The sequence below is a fragment of the Gekko japonicus genome, unplaced genomic scaffold (genome assembly GCF_001447785.1).
Source record: "Gekko japonicus isolate JY-2015 unplaced genomic scaffold, Gekko_japonicus_V1.1 scaffold1412, whole genome shotgun sequence".
Classification (NCBI taxonomy): domain Eukaryota; kingdom Metazoa; phylum Chordata; class Lepidosauria; order Squamata; family Gekkonidae; genus Gekko; species Gekko japonicus.
This window is the reverse complement of record NW_015172597.1, coordinates 107,523-124,785: the sequence shown is the minus strand read 5'-3', so window position 1 is coordinate 124,785 and position 17,263 is coordinate 107,523.

The window sequence follows — 17,263 nt, the reverse complement described above, 5'->3', positions numbered from 1 at the left end:
TCTGTGCTTGCAAAATGCTTTCTTTCCTTTTTCACAAAATCCAACACATGAGCATAGGGCTCCTCCCCAGCTTCCCCCCCTCCCCAATACCCTGTAAGGTAAATACTGGCCAGCAATAAGGGAAGGGAAATCAGAGAAAGAAGGAGAGAAAAAATAGCATGCAGCACTGAAATCCTTTTTAAAATTGCACTGGGGATGCTGCCTCCTCCTGCTGCCTGGTTTAAACTGGGTGGCAGGAGAGGGCAGCCCTGCTGGGCTACTGTACATGCGGGGAGCCAATGGCTTCCTGCAGGCATAGTTTTGTGCTGCCTTCTCATGCTGCCTGGTTTAAACTGGGCAGCAGGAGAGAGCATCCCAGCCAGGAGTTGCATGAGACTAGTGATGGTCTCATATTGCTAGTCTCATGCAGCTTGTAAAAAAAATAAAAATGTAAATGGGAAAAAGTATTCAATGGAGCTTGCACAATAGATGAATGGCAAAAGGTACAGAGTAGGCAGAACAACCTTGGTGTGGAGGGGGGGGGTGACCTCCGAGGGGCAGCAAAGGGATGGGGGAGAATCCAAGGGAAATTCTCTCTGTCCCATAATTCTAGAAACTGGAAGTTGATGAGCAATAGATTCAGGGCAGACACAGCAAGTATTTTTTTCATTCAACCACTAACTAAACTGTAGAATTAAGTTTCAGTGAATTTTGTAATGGGCACTAACACAGATTGCTTTAGAAAGGGATTAGAGAGATTCATGGGGAATAGGCCCATCAATGGCTGATAGCCATAACTAAAGGGAACCTCCAGAAGCAGTATACTTCTAAATACCAGCGCTAGAAGACAACATCGGGGGAAGCCTTGGGCTCTATGCCATTTGTTGTCCCCTGGCCACTGTGTGATACATAAGGATGCCAGCCTCCAGGTGGGACCTGGGAATCCCCTGGAATTACAGCTCATCTCCAGAATACAAATATCAGTTCCCCTGGAGAAAATGGATGCTTTGGAGGGTGGACTCTATGACATTGTACCCCACTGAGGTTCCTGTCCTCTTCAGGATCCATTCTCAAATCTCTTACTAATCAGTCTAATTCTCAATATAACCACATTTTCTGATACTTAAATCTGCAAATTGGAGCCATGAAGACACAGAAGATGTATTTCCATAAACTCCCAAACTAAATAGAGAACAGTTGTTTCTGCAAGCACAATCAACTTTCTTCAGAGTCAGGGGCTGCATAAAGAAGACAAGGGTAAGAGAGAATGATCAGATGCCGGTGCCCTCCAACTCCTTCAGCCACTGAGGTGGCGAAACTGGAGAGAGGCAGGGTGTTATGTATTGGGACTGAACCATTCCATGAATGTCACACCAGAGACCGGCTGAGCCTGGAGCACAAGAACAATAGCCTACCAGGACTCTGGAAGTAACCCAATCAAGTAGTAATGTTATGTAAATAGCCTATCACTGGGACTGGGGCGTGTTTGGGTGTGGCAATTGCATGCTATTTAACAGAGCTGCATATCTGGGGTCTTGTCTTGCTCTTGCTGAAATCACAAATAAAGTTGAGCTGTTCACTAGCCTCAAGCCTGCTCATCCATGGAACCCACTATTTAACACAGGGAGAAGGTGATTGACTCACCAACCCTCCCTGCTACTGAGGTAATGACGCCTCCCCCCCCCTTGCCGAGGCACCAAAAATGGAGGTGAACAGGGGAGGAGGTGTGGAAGCCCATATTCCTGCTTTTGAGGTGGCAACACTCCTCCTTCTGGGTCCTGCCAAGGCAGCAACACTGGAGGTGGAAAAGGAAGGCAATTCAGGAGTTGTCGCTGCTCCCTTCTTGCTGAGCTGGAAGCATTGATGATGGGCAGAGGGAGTAGGAACTGAACCCTGAGCTGTGGGGGCCAGGTGAATGGGGTGAATGGGGAAGAATGACATAGAAGGGGTGGGGGACAAAGGGGGGGAACTTGAAAGGTTAGGGTTGGGGAGAGCGAAGGAAACAAAACTAGGGGAATGGGATTCCTTGCAGGGCACTGCTTTTCTGAATCTATTACTTGGCATATATGAATTTGTTTATTTGTCTCAAATCATATTTCATCAAAGGCTGTATGCCCCTGTATCAAAAGAGACAAAAAGAGGGAAATCCTCTTGGAAGCCATTAAAAAACAACAACAAGGAACAGCAGAGATCACAGTGACCTGGCATGCTGTGTGATGTCAAAGTCTCAGGAGTATAATAGATTCTGATTTGTTTATAGTTCTGTGTGTGAGTGTGTGTGTGTGTGTTTCTGTGTAATACAAATTGTTGTGGCTTTCATTTGAGCCCGGCAATGGAATAGATTTAAGGATAATTCCCTGAGGAAGAAGAAGAGAAGGACTGGATTTATACCCCTCCCTTCACTACAAGGGAGTCTCAGAGCAGCTCACAAACTCCTTTCCCTTCCCCTCCCCACAACAGACAACCTGTGAGGTAGGTGGGGCTGAGAGAGCTCTGACAGAAACTGCTCTTTTTCAAGAACAGCTGTGCCAGAACTATGGCTTGCCCGAGGTCATCCAGCAGTCGCAAGAGGAGGAGTGGGGAATCAAACCCAGTTCTCCCAGATTAGAGTCTGTGCACTTAACCACTACACCAAATCATTACACCAAACTGACTGTTTCATGTGCACAAGGTGAAAATCAGAGTAAACTTAGATTAATTTAAAGAAACAGTCCACAAAGACTCTTCCTCTCTTTTCAGGCTTTTATTATTTACGGTATTTTGAGACTAATTCTCAAAATATCTTTTTAAAGAACCTTCATTCATCTGTATTACCACATTAATGTGAATGTTAATTATGCACTTAAGTGCTGTAATGTATGACCATTAGCTACTTGAACATTTGAAATTTACAGATGCTGATAAAACTTGAGGCATACTTGCCTGTCCAACTTGTAAGGCACATAAGGCAAAAATAATTGTGTTTATGTAGTTAAAAACAACATCAATGCAAAAGCACTAACAGGGTGAATTAAGGTTGCAAAGGCAACTGCAGATTTATTAGCCATTTTTAAACTTTCAAGTGGTTTGACTTAACAACCTAAATAATAGTCCTTTAAATGTCATTTTAAAATATGTAATTATCTAGGTTTTCCTAGAAACAGCAAACCCACTATTCTGTAATGCAGTTAACTCCCGCTTCTCTGAAAGCTTGTGTAAGAGGTTTAAAGCACACTCTGCATTTGTAGCCGGGAAGGATGGGGACAAGAGGGACAGAGCAAAGAACACGAAGCAGAGCAAGAAGGTGTACATGACAGTGGCAATTGGACAATCACAGATTCTCTACCAGTGGTGGTTATTCATTTCCAAGCTAACTTCAAGATGCTGCTTCTTAAAAACTCTGGGTTTCCACTACCATATGTACCATTCTGATCAGTGAGATCCAACAATTAAATCCTTCCATAGATACTGTTCGCACAATTCCTACACACTTTACAAAGGTCTCTGTTGCTACCTGGATCCTTAAAAGTCATTACTACTTGAGATTGTTGGGGGGGGGGGAATGACCCATTTAGATGTTCTATTACAGTTATTCTTTTGAACAAGACCTTTTAATTGTATTTATTTATTTTTTATTTATTTACATTCAGCTTATATCCCGCTTGAACTCCTCCCACGGGGTCTCTGAGTGGCTTACATAGTTTATTATCCCTAACTATGGGCACATACATCATTGGGGCGGGATTGCCTACCAGCACCCAGTGGAATTCAGTTGGTATTTCCTCGGCTTGTCTCGGCTCCGCTCCCGGGTTCAGCTCAGCCTCTCCATCCACTCCTTCAGACCTCGGATTCCTGAATCTATTTAGCTTCATTATACCCTATAGGCATCTGATGAAGAGAGCTGCATTTCTCAAAAGCTTATGCTAAAACAAAGTTTGTTAGTCTTATAGGTGCTACTGGACTATTCGCTATTTTGCAGCAACAGACTAACACAGCTAACTCCTCTGGATCTATGAGGTCATTGTTGTCAGTGAAAAATCACTCCTAGGGTATATTCAGGGGCCTGGGGGGAGGGTGGTTGACACAGAGGCACCAAATTTGCAGTGTAGCTGCTGGAGCCTCTCCCCAAAATAACCCCAAGGGGGTATAATTCAAGGGACACCCAAAGAGAGTGCCCCCATCCCACCATTGTTTCCATAGGTGGAGAAAATAGTACAACAAGCCCAGCAGAGAAGAGATTCTCCCAGAAAATCTCTGCAGTAGAAAGTGAAGTTTTTTGGTGGGGGGAGTATTGTTTGCTAGGCCAGCAGCAGAACCAGTATAGTGTACCCAGCAGAACCAGTGCCACTGTGACACTCCCAAAAAACTAACAGGACTAAGGTCAAATGTGAGAATCTCTGAAGTACAAACTGAGGGGTGGCATTTCACTAAGGACAACAAAAACAGTACCCTGTACTAGTGGCCATCAGCAGAAGCCAACCAGTGCCAACCTACTAGTGCCCAGTGGCAGCAACTCATGCCATTGTGTCGTTATATATTTTTATAATGCCGCCCTGAGCATGTTCACAGGATGGGCAGGGTATAAATATAATAAATAAATAAATGTGACCTTATGTGCATCACCTGACAGACTGAGACCTGATGAAGCTGAGGGAAATGAGCACCAACCAGGGTCCATCATTGCGGGACTGTATATTAATGTGTTGCTTTAATGTGTTCCCTTAATATGAATGTATCATTGTCCACAAACTAAATAATTTTTGTAAGCCTTGTATAAACTATTTTATTGAGAGAGTAGTTTTTACTCCAGAGTAAAAAATTGTATATGGTGTAACGGTCTTTGAGCTGGTTTTTTTTTTTGGGGGGGGGGCTACAATTTATAAATCACTGTATTTTCATTGTTGTTACACACAATCTCCAGGTGAGGACTGGAGATCACTCAGAATTAAAACTTCTCTCCAGACAGTAGAGATCAGGGGCACATAATGGTAGATTGATGGTTGGCTAAGAACGAGATAGGGTTGCCACCTCCAGGTTGTGAAATTCCTGGAGATTTGAGAGATGGAGCCTGGAGAGGGTGGGGTTTGAGGAGGGGTGGGACTTCAGACAGGTACAATGCCATAGACTCCAGCCTCCAAATCAGCCATTTCCTCCTGGGAAATCATTGTTGCCAATCTTCAGGTGAAGGCTGGAGATCACTCAGAATTACAACTGCTCCCCAGATGGCAGAGATCTGTTCCTCTGGAGAAAATGATGGGCTCTGTGTCATTATGCCCTGCTGAGGTGGCCTTCTCAACACAGCCAGTGTGGCATAGCAGTTAGTGCTTCAGAGCAGGGTCTTCCAGACCCAGGTTCTTCCTGTGGAAGATGATTGGGTGATTTCAGACCACTCACAGACTTTCAGCGTAACCTACCTCACAGGGTTTTTGTGCAAATCAAAAGGGGGAGAGGAAAATTATGTGAGCTGCTTTGGTCACCACTGTGGAGAAAGACTGCACTTTTCCTAGGTAGAGGCTATGAGAGGGAGGAGATGGAAACCTGAAGTCAGAGGGGCAGATAACAGTATGTTGATGGTTGGCTGGGAAGGAAATAGGGTTGCCATCTCTGAGTTGGGAAATTCCTGAAGATTTGAGGGGTGGAGCCTGGAGAGGGTGGGGTTTGAGAAGGAATGGGGCCACAGAGAGGTACAAGGCCATAGACTTCACCCTCCAAACCAGACATTTCCTCCTGGGGAACCATTGCTGCCATTCTCTAGGTGAGGGTTGGAGATCACTCAGAATTAAAACTGATCTCCAGATGGCAGAGATCAGTTCCTCTGGAGAAAACAACTGCTTTGCAGGGTGGACTCTGAGTCATTATACCCTGCTAGGGTTCCTTCCCCTCCTGCTTGGGTCACCACTGAGGAGGAGAAAGACTGTAGTTTTCCTAGGTAGAGGCTCCAGGTGTGTTTGGGGGATATGGAAAGCTGAAGTCAGAGGGGTAGATAATGGTATGTTGATGGTTGGCTGGGAAGGAGATATGGTTGCTGCCTCCAAGACAGGTACAGTGCCATAGATTCCACGCTCCAAACTAGCCATTTCCTCCTGGGGAACCGTTGTTGCTAATCTCCAGGAAAGGGCTGTCGATCACTCAGAATTACAACTGCTCTTCAGATGGCGGAGATCAGTTCCACTGAAGAAAACAGTAAGCTCTGTGTCATTATACCCTGCTGAGGTTGCCACAGCAAATTATCGCTGAGTGCCCGAGGTCAAGGCACCTGCCCAGAACCTCTTTCTAGAGCTCATTGTATTTATTTCCACAAGGGGCCTTATTCCTAGTAGAATCATAATCCAAACAAGGGGGAGGGAGGTTGTAGGACAGTAGAACTAGTGCAGTAGTGGCTGTCCAGCAGCAATAGTACTCAGTGCCATTGTGGCAAATGGCAACTCAACATTACTGGGCTTCTGTGTATTGGGCTGGCCTTGTTTCAGGTGGGCTAGCAAAAGTGCCTGCCCACCTTGCACTTTTGAGTGTTCTGCTGGGCTTCTGCTGTCCTTGTTTTGGCCAGTTTTTTAAACAAACATTGGGATTCCCTGGTGTGACATTGGGGGATTTCAGACAGGCGATAGATTCTGGAAGGGAACCGGTTCATTTCAGACAGAACCCATTTGAGAACCGGTTCCCTTCCGGAATTTATTTGCCATTTCATACACAAACGCTTCAGTCCTGTTTAGGAACCAGGACTGAAGCGTTTTACCTGTCATCCACTTCCAAGTGGTCTCCAGTGCCCTCTCCCGGTTCCGATACACTTTTTCCCGCCTTTTTTTGCCCACGCAGGTGGTCTCCGGCTGTTTTTTTTTAACGTTCGATTTATAGCGTTATAGCGCTATAACGGTATAATGGAGTAGCATTATACCAATCCCATTGGAATGCATGGAGTGTTTTGTTATACTGCTATAGCGCTATAAATCGAACTTTTTTAAAAAAAAAACCCCAATCACCCACGCGGGAGGAAAATGGCAGGAAAACAAAGCGGTGCAAGTCTGAAATGCCAAACCGCTTCTGATCCGGCTCATTTCTGGTAGGGGCAAGCCCTGTGTGAAATGGCAGCCCTGTACCGGTTCACTTCAAAACGGATGATTGCCGGCTTGAAATTGGGTGAAACTGGGTAATGTGAAATTCCCCATTGATTAGTTCTGTTGCTGCCACATTGGAACTGGGTTCTTCTCCTGGGCACTAGTAGGTGGCTGACCAATGCTCAGATGCTGCTGGGTGTTTTTTAGGAGCACCAAGTATTATTTTCAAGCATAACAAAAGGAGAATAAGAGAAGATGGATAGCTGTCTATGGTGAAGAAAGCAGATTGTGACCTATAATGCAACTTTGAGGTTGGTTTTGCTCAGAGGAGCACAGCAACATTCATCCACCACTATAATTTAAATAAAAATGGCTGCTTCCTGAATTAAATGCCAGTTAACCAAATGCATGCCAAATAAGTGCTCTCATGAAAAAATAAGACTTATTAGTAGGATCCTATGCCAGTTTCCTTGAAAGTAAGTTCCACTTGGCTAAACAAAATTCATTACCAAGTAAATTGGCATAAAATTACAGTTTTGCAGCTCTGTACTAACCTTGCATACATACCTTCATGTCAAAGTGGCTGGCTTCCAAATCAACATGCTTATATTTGCAAACATGACATACCCTCCTATGCAAAGTTGGAAATCCTTTTCAGTGACTTAGTCTGAGCTATGACTTCAGAAGACTGCAGCTTTGTTTTTCAACCACTATCTGAGTTTGTCCTTTGAAAAGCATTTTCAGAACAGCAGTCAGTCCCAGATCATAAATAGACTGTAAGATGCATTTCCTTTTTCTTTCTTTTATTTTTTTATCCTTACATTTTGGACTTTACCCTAATACTCAGTCATCTGTTCAACATAAACTGCTAGCTATTAGTGGTAATTATAGATCAAGAAAGTTTTAAAAAGACTCTCATTCCGTTTGGGAATGAGGATGAAACAGGAGGGTAAGTAGCCGGGCCTTCTGACACACTTCCGGTGATGTCAGGGGGTGTGGCCTTCTGTCACTTCCGGTGATGTCAGGGGGCGTGGCATATGCAAATAAGTTATGCTAATGAGTTATGCTAATGAGCTCCGGCAGCTCTTTTTCTACAACAAGACCCCTGAAAAAGACTAATTACTTCCTTTGAGAGAATGACTTTTGGAACCTCCCCTATTTTCAAAAGGGAAGACACCGCTCAATTGGGGGGGGGGGCTGTGAGCTGCCTCCTGCTGCCCAGTGAACTGGAAGGACAACAGGACAGTGTGTCCCTCTGCAACAGCCCTTTGCTGGCACAGTAAGACCCCCACTATCCTTGAGATCTGGAATGGGATTAGCTGACTGCTTTGAGGACAAGCAGGAATTTGGGGGGATTGAGGAGAGGAGGTTTTTGTTTGTTTGTTTAGCCTGCTTTATAATTATAATGTATGGAAGAGAGAGCCTTCCTTCCTTCCTTCCTTCCTTCCTTCCTTCCTTCCTTCCTTCCTTCCTTCCTTTCCTTCCTTCCTTCCTTCCTTCCTTCCTTCATCAGTGTGGTGTAGTGGTTAAGAGCAGTGGACTCTAATCTGGAGAACCCAGTTTGATTCCCCACTCCTCCACATGCAGCCAGCTGGATGATCTTGGGTCAGTCACAGTTCTCACAGAGCTGTTCTCTCAAGAGCAGCTTTCTCAGAGCTCTGTCAGCCCCATCTACCTCACAAGGTATCATAACAAATCTGCTTCTATACTTAGCAGAGACAAGGCATCCAGCCTGTCTTTTCACATAGTTGACCCTGTCGCGTCCCCTCCTTCTGGGTGCTAGTAGTTCCACTGCCTATCATTTCTTATGAATAGCCATACCCGAGCTACCAGCATTGATTACTTGGGCTTCCATATCCCAAATCCTCCTCCGCACAACCTGCAGAATAGCTTTTTCACCACAATTATACAAAGAATTCAAATCAATTCCCATAGTTTTAATTTTGTGCACTATGGCCTGTGACCATGTAGAGTTATAAGGGTCTGCAAGAAGTTGTACAATAAGGCTATTGGGGGGAGAGCTAAAGTGCAGATGCAGCCAATATTTGATAGTTGTAATTCACGCCCGAGATTCAATAAGATGAAAACCCAGCTCCATACAGAGGGAAAAATAGGAGACGGAGTTTGGTAAACCCAGAATCCTGCATAAAAAGATAGAGCTTATTAGTTCTACTCTTTTATTAAATTTTTGAATCCATATAGGTATCCCATACAATAACCGAGAGATAACAGTCGCCTGAAAAATCTGGAGAACTGCTGGAACAATTTGGTTGCATTTTAGATAAAAAAACAAATTAAATTAAAGCTGCAGTCTTATTCCTAGCTAAACTGAGGGAATGATCTCTGTGAGGGCACCATCTTAGATTGTAGTGGAACAAAACTCCCAAGTATCTGAATTATTTGACCTGTTCTATTTCTTTTCTCTCTATTCTTCAGTGTTTACACTTCCAGGTTTTAGAGAAAACCAATATTTTTGTTTTGTTGAAATTAATAGAAAGGGAATTCTGACTGCAATAAGTGTTAAATTTTAATAAAAGGTGCATAAGTCCAATCCTAGTGAAGGAGATAATGATCGCATCTTCTGCATAAAGTAAAATGGAAACTGCAGACGAATTCAGTTTGGGGGAATGACCATCAATTTTATCTAGACACAGTGGAAGATCAGAGATAAAGAGATTAAAAAGGGAAGGGGCAAGCACACATCCTTGCTTAACCCCTTTAGTTACAGGAATTTTCTGAGTAAGGGATCCTCTCTTATCAAATCGAATCTGGCAGTAGTTAGCCGAATGTAATTTGCGAATCAGAAACAAAAGGTGTTGATCCAAACCGAGGTTATAAAGTTTATCCCACATCAAAGGTCTATTAACTGAATCAAAAGCTTTACAAAGGTCAATAAAAGCTGAGTATAGTTTAACATCTAAGTGATGGGAATACTTCTCAGCTAAAAAGGCTAAGGTGGTGCAGTGATCCAAGGTGGAGTGGTTAGCCATGAAACCAATTTGCTCTTTTCCTGGAAGATTATGTTTGATCATCCATTTGGCTATTTTTTTGAGAAGGTGTTTAGCATAGAGCTTTCCTAAAATGGCAAACAAGCTAATAGGTCTATAGTTATCTATGCTATTAGGGTCACCTTTTTTAAAGAAGGGAACTATTATAGAGTTCAACCAGGAGTCAGGTAGGACACCATACTTATCAATCAGAGTAAAAAGAATGCGACCACCAGTCAAAATTGTCCTTTAAAATCTCAGCTGGAATTCCGTCTAAGCCAGGGGCTTTATTAGATTTGAGAGAAATAATGAGATCAGCGATTTCTTCATGTGAGACTGGAGGCCAATTGGGGAGATCCGATGGCATTGAATTAGAGTTGCTCAAAGCAGATGCAGAGAGCTCATTGAATAAGTAATTATAATACAAATGCCATCTGGTTGAGAAAAATATTTCATCTTCAAGGTGCCCCCTTTCCTTGGTGCCCTAAGCATGTGCTTATTTGGCTTAGTGGTTAATCCAGGGCTGACATAACCTCTTAGGGGGCCTGCACTATTGTGAGGGTAAAGAGGTGTTTACCTATTGTAGTTCAGCCAATTAAAAATGAATAAAGCCTTAGTTTAATCCAATCTCAATCTTTCGGGTCAGGGTCTGAAAACCTGTTTGCATGATCTGACTGTTGACTAAATGGATCCGAAGAACAATGGAGATTTTGATCAACAACCATTGACTCTTGGTCTTATTATGCACATGTGTTTTCCCTCACTTTTACTGTGCATGTTCGTTGGGTTTTCTTTGTTGTTCTTTATTGATTTTCCTCCTTTTAGCACTCAATTGGCTTTCTGGTTGCTTTGTCCCAGGTTTTCTGAGAGTGCTTTTGTGCCAATTTCCCCCTTGTTTTGCTTCCAAGCCATAGGTAATTCAAAAGCATACAGATTCACCCACCCTTTTACCACTCCTTGAAGGTCACTCTCCACCCATATCGAGATCATTCCACCCCCTCTGCACCTTCCACCATCCTCTCCCCCTTCATCCGTGTACAAGCTCCCTTTCCCCCTCGTTTTTATTTTTATTTTTACAAGTGGCATGAGTCTAGTGATATGAGATTTAGTAGAATAAAAAAAATTAAATGACAAGGGGAAGTTTAAAAGGACAAAGCTTAGTTCCCTGCTGATATTGACTTGAAAGAAGGATTGGAGACAAAGCAAACAGCGACATCCCCAGTGCAAAAAAATAAAAGGATTTCAGTGCTGCATGCAAACAAAATAAGGGGGGGGGATCATCAGCATGGAATGAAATTGACATGAGATGTAAAGAGAGACATATACTGGGATGGGAAACATAAAGCTTTAAAAACGTTTTTCCCTTTCATGCTTTAGTAAACAAAGTTTGGAAGAGAACCATTTTGGAAGTCTCTGGAAGTCTAACATTAAAATGGCAGCTGAACCACATGGACCTTCTGCAAACCACCAAACTTAAGGATTGCTTGGAATCGATCCATTTGGAAGAAAAGTGTAATCTGCATGGGACAGGCTTTAAAAAACTGCCAAAATCATGACCAGTGTGCAGGATCAAATCAGAGAATCACAAAGAGAAAACCACACAAATTTGCAAGGAAGGGCAGGATATTAACATTACTATGCAGCTGTGCTAGGGCTACTGTGCAGCTGTGATAGGGCAATTGTATATAATAATAATACTAATACTAATACCAATACTAATAATAATAATAATAAAAACACCTTTCGATGACACCCCTCACATGTCACAAGTGACATTCCACCCTGAATTAGAAAAGTGTGGTTTTTAAAAAAATTGTAGCTGCAGAAAATGCAGGGAAAAGAATGGTGCATAAGACAGGTACAGAATCTGAAGTCAAGATTAAAGACTTACTGCTCTGAAAATATATAGTAAGATGTGTGTGCATAATGGGCCTTGGTCTTTTTTCCCATTATGCCAATTGCTGATATGGTATTGGATAATTATATTTTTTAAAATCTTATCCACAGAAGATAAGAACATAAGAACATAAGAGATGCCAATGTTGGATCAGGCCAAAGGCCCATCCAGTCCAACACTCTGTGTCCACAGTGGCCAGAAATACCAGTGCCATCAGGAGGTCCACCAGTGGGGCCACTGAAGTCTATACTGCCCCAAAGACTGCTCAAATGATTTGCTGTATCTGTCAGAGGCCAGATGATCATAGATATTAGGAGCCATTCAATTTAATCACAAGCATTACAAAATTTAGCAAGCTGTAGAATAACAGCATGAAAGAATTGTTAAAAATGCGCTGAGCCAAAGACATTGTAGAGTTAGGAACAGAAGATGCTGCAATTCTGTGATGTTCATTCTTGAGTTGACCTGTGCCCAAGGCTGTTGTGGGTTTTTTTGGCCATGAATTTTGCAATAAAGCATGACATGGATTATGGTCTGGTGAAATGGCACTTAACTGCTGTATTGTTTGGGGGGTTGTTTCAGCTCACATCAGTTTCCCCCCCCCTTAAAACTGTAACACTAAAGTTATTTTAGCACCTGACAGTACATATGCAACATTCACTATAAAGGCAGTTAGTTACCTACCCATTAGTATATTTTATCTATGCTGACATATTCACAAACATACCCAATTCTTAAGCTGGCTTTTTATCCCTGCTCTTTGAAAATACATCTTTACATGTTTTGTAAACATTCTACAGAGCCCAATCATGTGACAAGAATTTATTTATACATTTCCAAGAGCCATGTAGGAGCAACCATAGAAAAGTTGGCAGTCATGTTGCTCCAGCTAAAATTAGAGAATTAGCATGATTGCTGCTGCCTTATGGCTATGGTAATAGAGATGAGTAAAAAGAACAAGACATCATGCTAATACTACCTTTCCTTCCAATACAGTCTCTAAGGCTGGCATGATTCTTCCCATAAGATCTTGTTCTTTTCAGAGTTGCTCATTTGTTTGTAGAACAAAAGAATGGAAGGCTCTTGAGGAATCAAGAAGTATGCTGCACCCAAAATACAAAAATCATTGGTTCAAGACTCATAAAAATGTGGGTTTTATAATCTTTTCATTGCAATCTCATTAGCAAAGTGGAAGCTGATAGTGAATGTGAGCACAGCACCAGGATATATTCAAGGCAGCTATGTCAGATTAATTAAAATGACCTACAAGGAGGTGAAATTGTGAAAGTGGCACTAGAGTGTAAGCAATTTATTTTGTCATGAACTTTCATAGGCAACAACCTAAGCAAGAAATTGAATGTTTCTTTCTTCTACATAGTAATGAGCACACACTTTTACAACCAGTTGTTAATGGTTATGTGTACAATGAACCTAACTGAACTTCCTGCATTAAATAGACAGTGCATAAGTAGGGTACTTCCATGAAAAAGTAAATCTATGCTGACAGCACAATCATAAAGTTTATGGAGCTGCGGTGGCTCAAGTGGTTAAGACGCTGAACTGCAGGCTGTGGAAGGTCAGTAGTTCAGCAGTTCGAGACCCGGGTGCCGCAAGACGGAGTGAGCTCCTGTCCCTAGTTCCAGCTCCTGCCAACCTAGCAGTTCGAAAGCAAAAAATTGCAAGTAGATAAATAGGTACCACTTTGGTGGGAAGGTAACAGCGTTCCGTGTGCCTTGGTGTTTAGTCATGCCGGCCACATGACCACGGAAATGTCTTCGGACAGCGCTGGCTCGTTGGCTCTGAAACGGAGATGAGCACCGCAACCCTAGAGTCGGATTTGACTGGCTTTCGAGCAAGGGAACCTTTACCTTTTTATAACACAATTAACTGGAGCTGCGGTGGCTCAAGTGGTTAAGACGCTGAACTGCGGGCTGTAGAAGGTCGGTAGTTCAGCAGTTCAAGACCCGAGTTGCCGCAAGACGGAGTGAGCTCCCGTCTCTAGTTCCAGCTCCTGCCAACCTAGCAGTTTGAAAGCAAGAAATTGCAAGTAGATAAATAGGTACCACTTCAGTGGGAAGGTAACAGCATTCCGTGCACCTTGGTGTTCAGTCATGCCGGTCACATGACCACGGAAACATCTTCGGACAACACTGGCTCTTCGGCTTTGAAACGGAGATGAGCACCACAACCCTAGAGTCGGATTTGACTGGCTTTCGAGCAAGGGAACCTTTACCTTTATAACACAATTGGAAGAGCTCTTCAAACAACACAGTATTGGTGAGGTGTCAATGACGGCTTAAACAGAATGTAAAATATTTGTCCTGGGGCCAATCAAAAAACATTGGGTGGTTTGCAAGCCAAGCATCTTCCTAAAAATCAAGGACTGGCTTCTTGCTTCGGGGGAGAAAAGTCTTGTCAAATATATTAAATGGGAACCAAGAAACCAGTCAGTGGATGTTGTGATACCTACGGTCTCTATGTTGGGGACTACTAAGGTAAGGGAAGCCTCTTATATCTGCTCAGCTTCAAAGAAGGCAGGAAGGATGGATTTGAGGGAGGGGTGATGTCTTAATAGTAGAGCACATATTGGCATACCAAGAGAGCAATCTTAAGCAGGCCTGCTGAGAATCCTACTCAAACAAATCCTACTCCTATTCAAGTAGGCTTGCTCCCAGAAAAAAATGTTCTTAGAATTTCACTGTAAGAGTCCCAGTATCAGTCCCTGATATCTCATATTAAAGGATCTCTGGCAGCAAGTGTTCAGAAAGATGTTTGTCTCACTGGGACTCTGAAGATCTACTGTCTATCACAGTAGCAAGTACTGACCTAGTACTTATGGACTGTTGATGGCTTATTGTAAGACAGTAAAATGTTCCCACTTACCCCATGATCTACAGATGCCCTAACCTGGATGGTCCAGCCTCTCCTGATCTCATCAGATCTTAGAAGCTAAGTAGGGTTGGTCCTAGTTAGTACATAGATGGGAGACCACCAAGGAAGTCCAGGTTTGCAACATACAGGCAGGCAATGGCAAGTTGCCTCTGTTCCTCTCTTGTCTTGAAAACCATACAGGGTGACTATAACTTGGCTGTGACCAGTGTTCCCTCCAAGCTGAGTTAGTGTGAGCTAGCTCACAGTTTTTTAGCCTCCAGCTCACACATTTTTGTCTTAGCTCAGGAAGGACGGCTCCAGACCGCACTAATTCATGCAGCCGCCAAATCATTCGCTCACAACTTTAATGCCATCAGCTAACAAAGTAGAATTTTTGCTCACAAGACTCCACAGCTTAGAAGGAACATTGGCTGTGACTTGACAACACTTTCTACCTCCATGATCTACTGATGGCACACAGATGGCTACAAAGTAGCTCAGGAAAATGCTATGCAAGTGTTTGTATCCTATCCTGGGGCAAGGTACACTAGTACATTCTATGTCACATGCTTTTGGAACATCTTTAGAAAATATACCACTCCCCCCATCCCCCTAACATTAATAGTAGTTTTTTTAAAAAAGCAAATCTTGTGCATGGATTACCTATACACATGGTTACCTATCTGCAGGCTGGGAAATATGCTGGGCTCCTTAGTGGCAAAAGGCACTTCTGTGGCTGGAATATCTCCATCAGAATTAGCTCACACACATAATTTTTAGTCCAAGAAATCAAATTTGTTCCAACAGTGTAAGACAAGGAAACTTTATCTCTTTCATATACACAGGGGAAATTAAAATTTAAACAAAAGAGGAGGAAAAGACTTACAAGAATGAACATTGATTTTTTTCTGAAATGGTCTATTAGTAGAAATGTTGCTAACCAATTTATTTTATAAACCCACATTATCATCTTAATACTACATTATGTACACTGAATAGTAGCTACTCAATACTATAATAACATTAAAGTAAAATAAAATCTATTTACTACTTCCTGATCTTTAAATAAAAAAAACAAAACCCTGGAGATTGTATTGCTTGTATTAACATAGCTAAGTATTGTATTTTACAATAGAACCGCCCTTTTGGTCAGCCTCTCTAGTTAGAAATATAGCTGTTTTCCCAGTGCTTATGCAGTGTGTTCTATTAATGATTTCCTCTCCAGTAGTATGGCTTCCTCAAGTCAGAGGATTAGCTGGCATTAGATAATAGTATCTTGGAATGAAGTGAGACCTGGTGAGTTCTTCAGTGGCAAGAGTTCATTTCAAGGGTGAAACTGCAGCCGGTCCCTAATTAAAATGGCTGTTGAAACATGGGCAGACCTTACATACCATTCACAGTGGAAGAATATTTGTTTCAAACCTGTTCTTCCTGCATTGATATTCTTTGCCGACATGTTCTCCTGGTCTAACAGGCAGTAATATTCTTTGCAGTTGGAGGCTTTCAGAAATTAGCAAATGCTTAGAGAATGCCAGCAGCACTACATCCCATTTCCGACATGTTCTCCTGGTCTAACAGGCAGAGGTGAATCTAAACTAAGGAAAATAAGCCACCAAATTTCTCTGCTAAATATGATTTGTCCATATACTGGCATGTTACACAGAAATGAACACAACTTCCCTTCATTGTGCTTTCTTGGTTTTGCTGCACACAAAATGACTGTTTAATAGGGATGGGCATGAACCGGCTCACAAGCAAAATCCAGGCTCAACTTGGGCTGTTTTGAAGCTCTGGAACCAATGTTCAGGAAAGGAGCATTCCCAAATATTTCCCAGATGTTTTGGCCTGTTCAGCTGTTCAGGGCCAGCCTTTTAAACTTAACAGCTGAGTGGTGCAGGGTCAACTGCTCAGCTGTTAGGTTTAAATTGCTGGCAGCCATTTAACCCATCCATTTTGCTCCCTGCTGCTTCGAAGGACGAAGCAAAACAGAAGGGTTAAATGAAGCCCCTTCCCAGGTGATTCCTGCCCCCTTTCTCCTGGCCTCAGCGAGCTGTGGTCAGGAGAAAGGGGGAAAGGAAGTCCTTTCTTGGGTGACCTCCCCCTTCTTTCCTTGCCCTGGTGAGCCATGGCTGGGGGAAAGGTGGAAGGGAAGTCCCTTCCGTGGCTGGGAGAAAGGGAGAACTGAACTTGCTGGACCAGCTTGGTTCATGTGAGGCCTATTTGGCTCTGTTCAGTTCAGGGCTCAGTTCATGAACCTGACCCTTGAATCAAACCACCTTTTTTAGGTTCATGCCCATCCCTGCTATCTCTGTATATAATAATGTTGTTTTGGTGGTGGCACTCTCCTGAACATTCCACATGCTCCCAAATCAGTTGGCTCCCTGATCTGTCACTCAGAAGCTGTCCCTATCCACTGGCTGCGTTGCCTGAGTCTCGCCTCCAGTATTCTAAACAGTTTGCTGCCCCCCCCCCCAATAGCCAGTTGGAACAAAGAG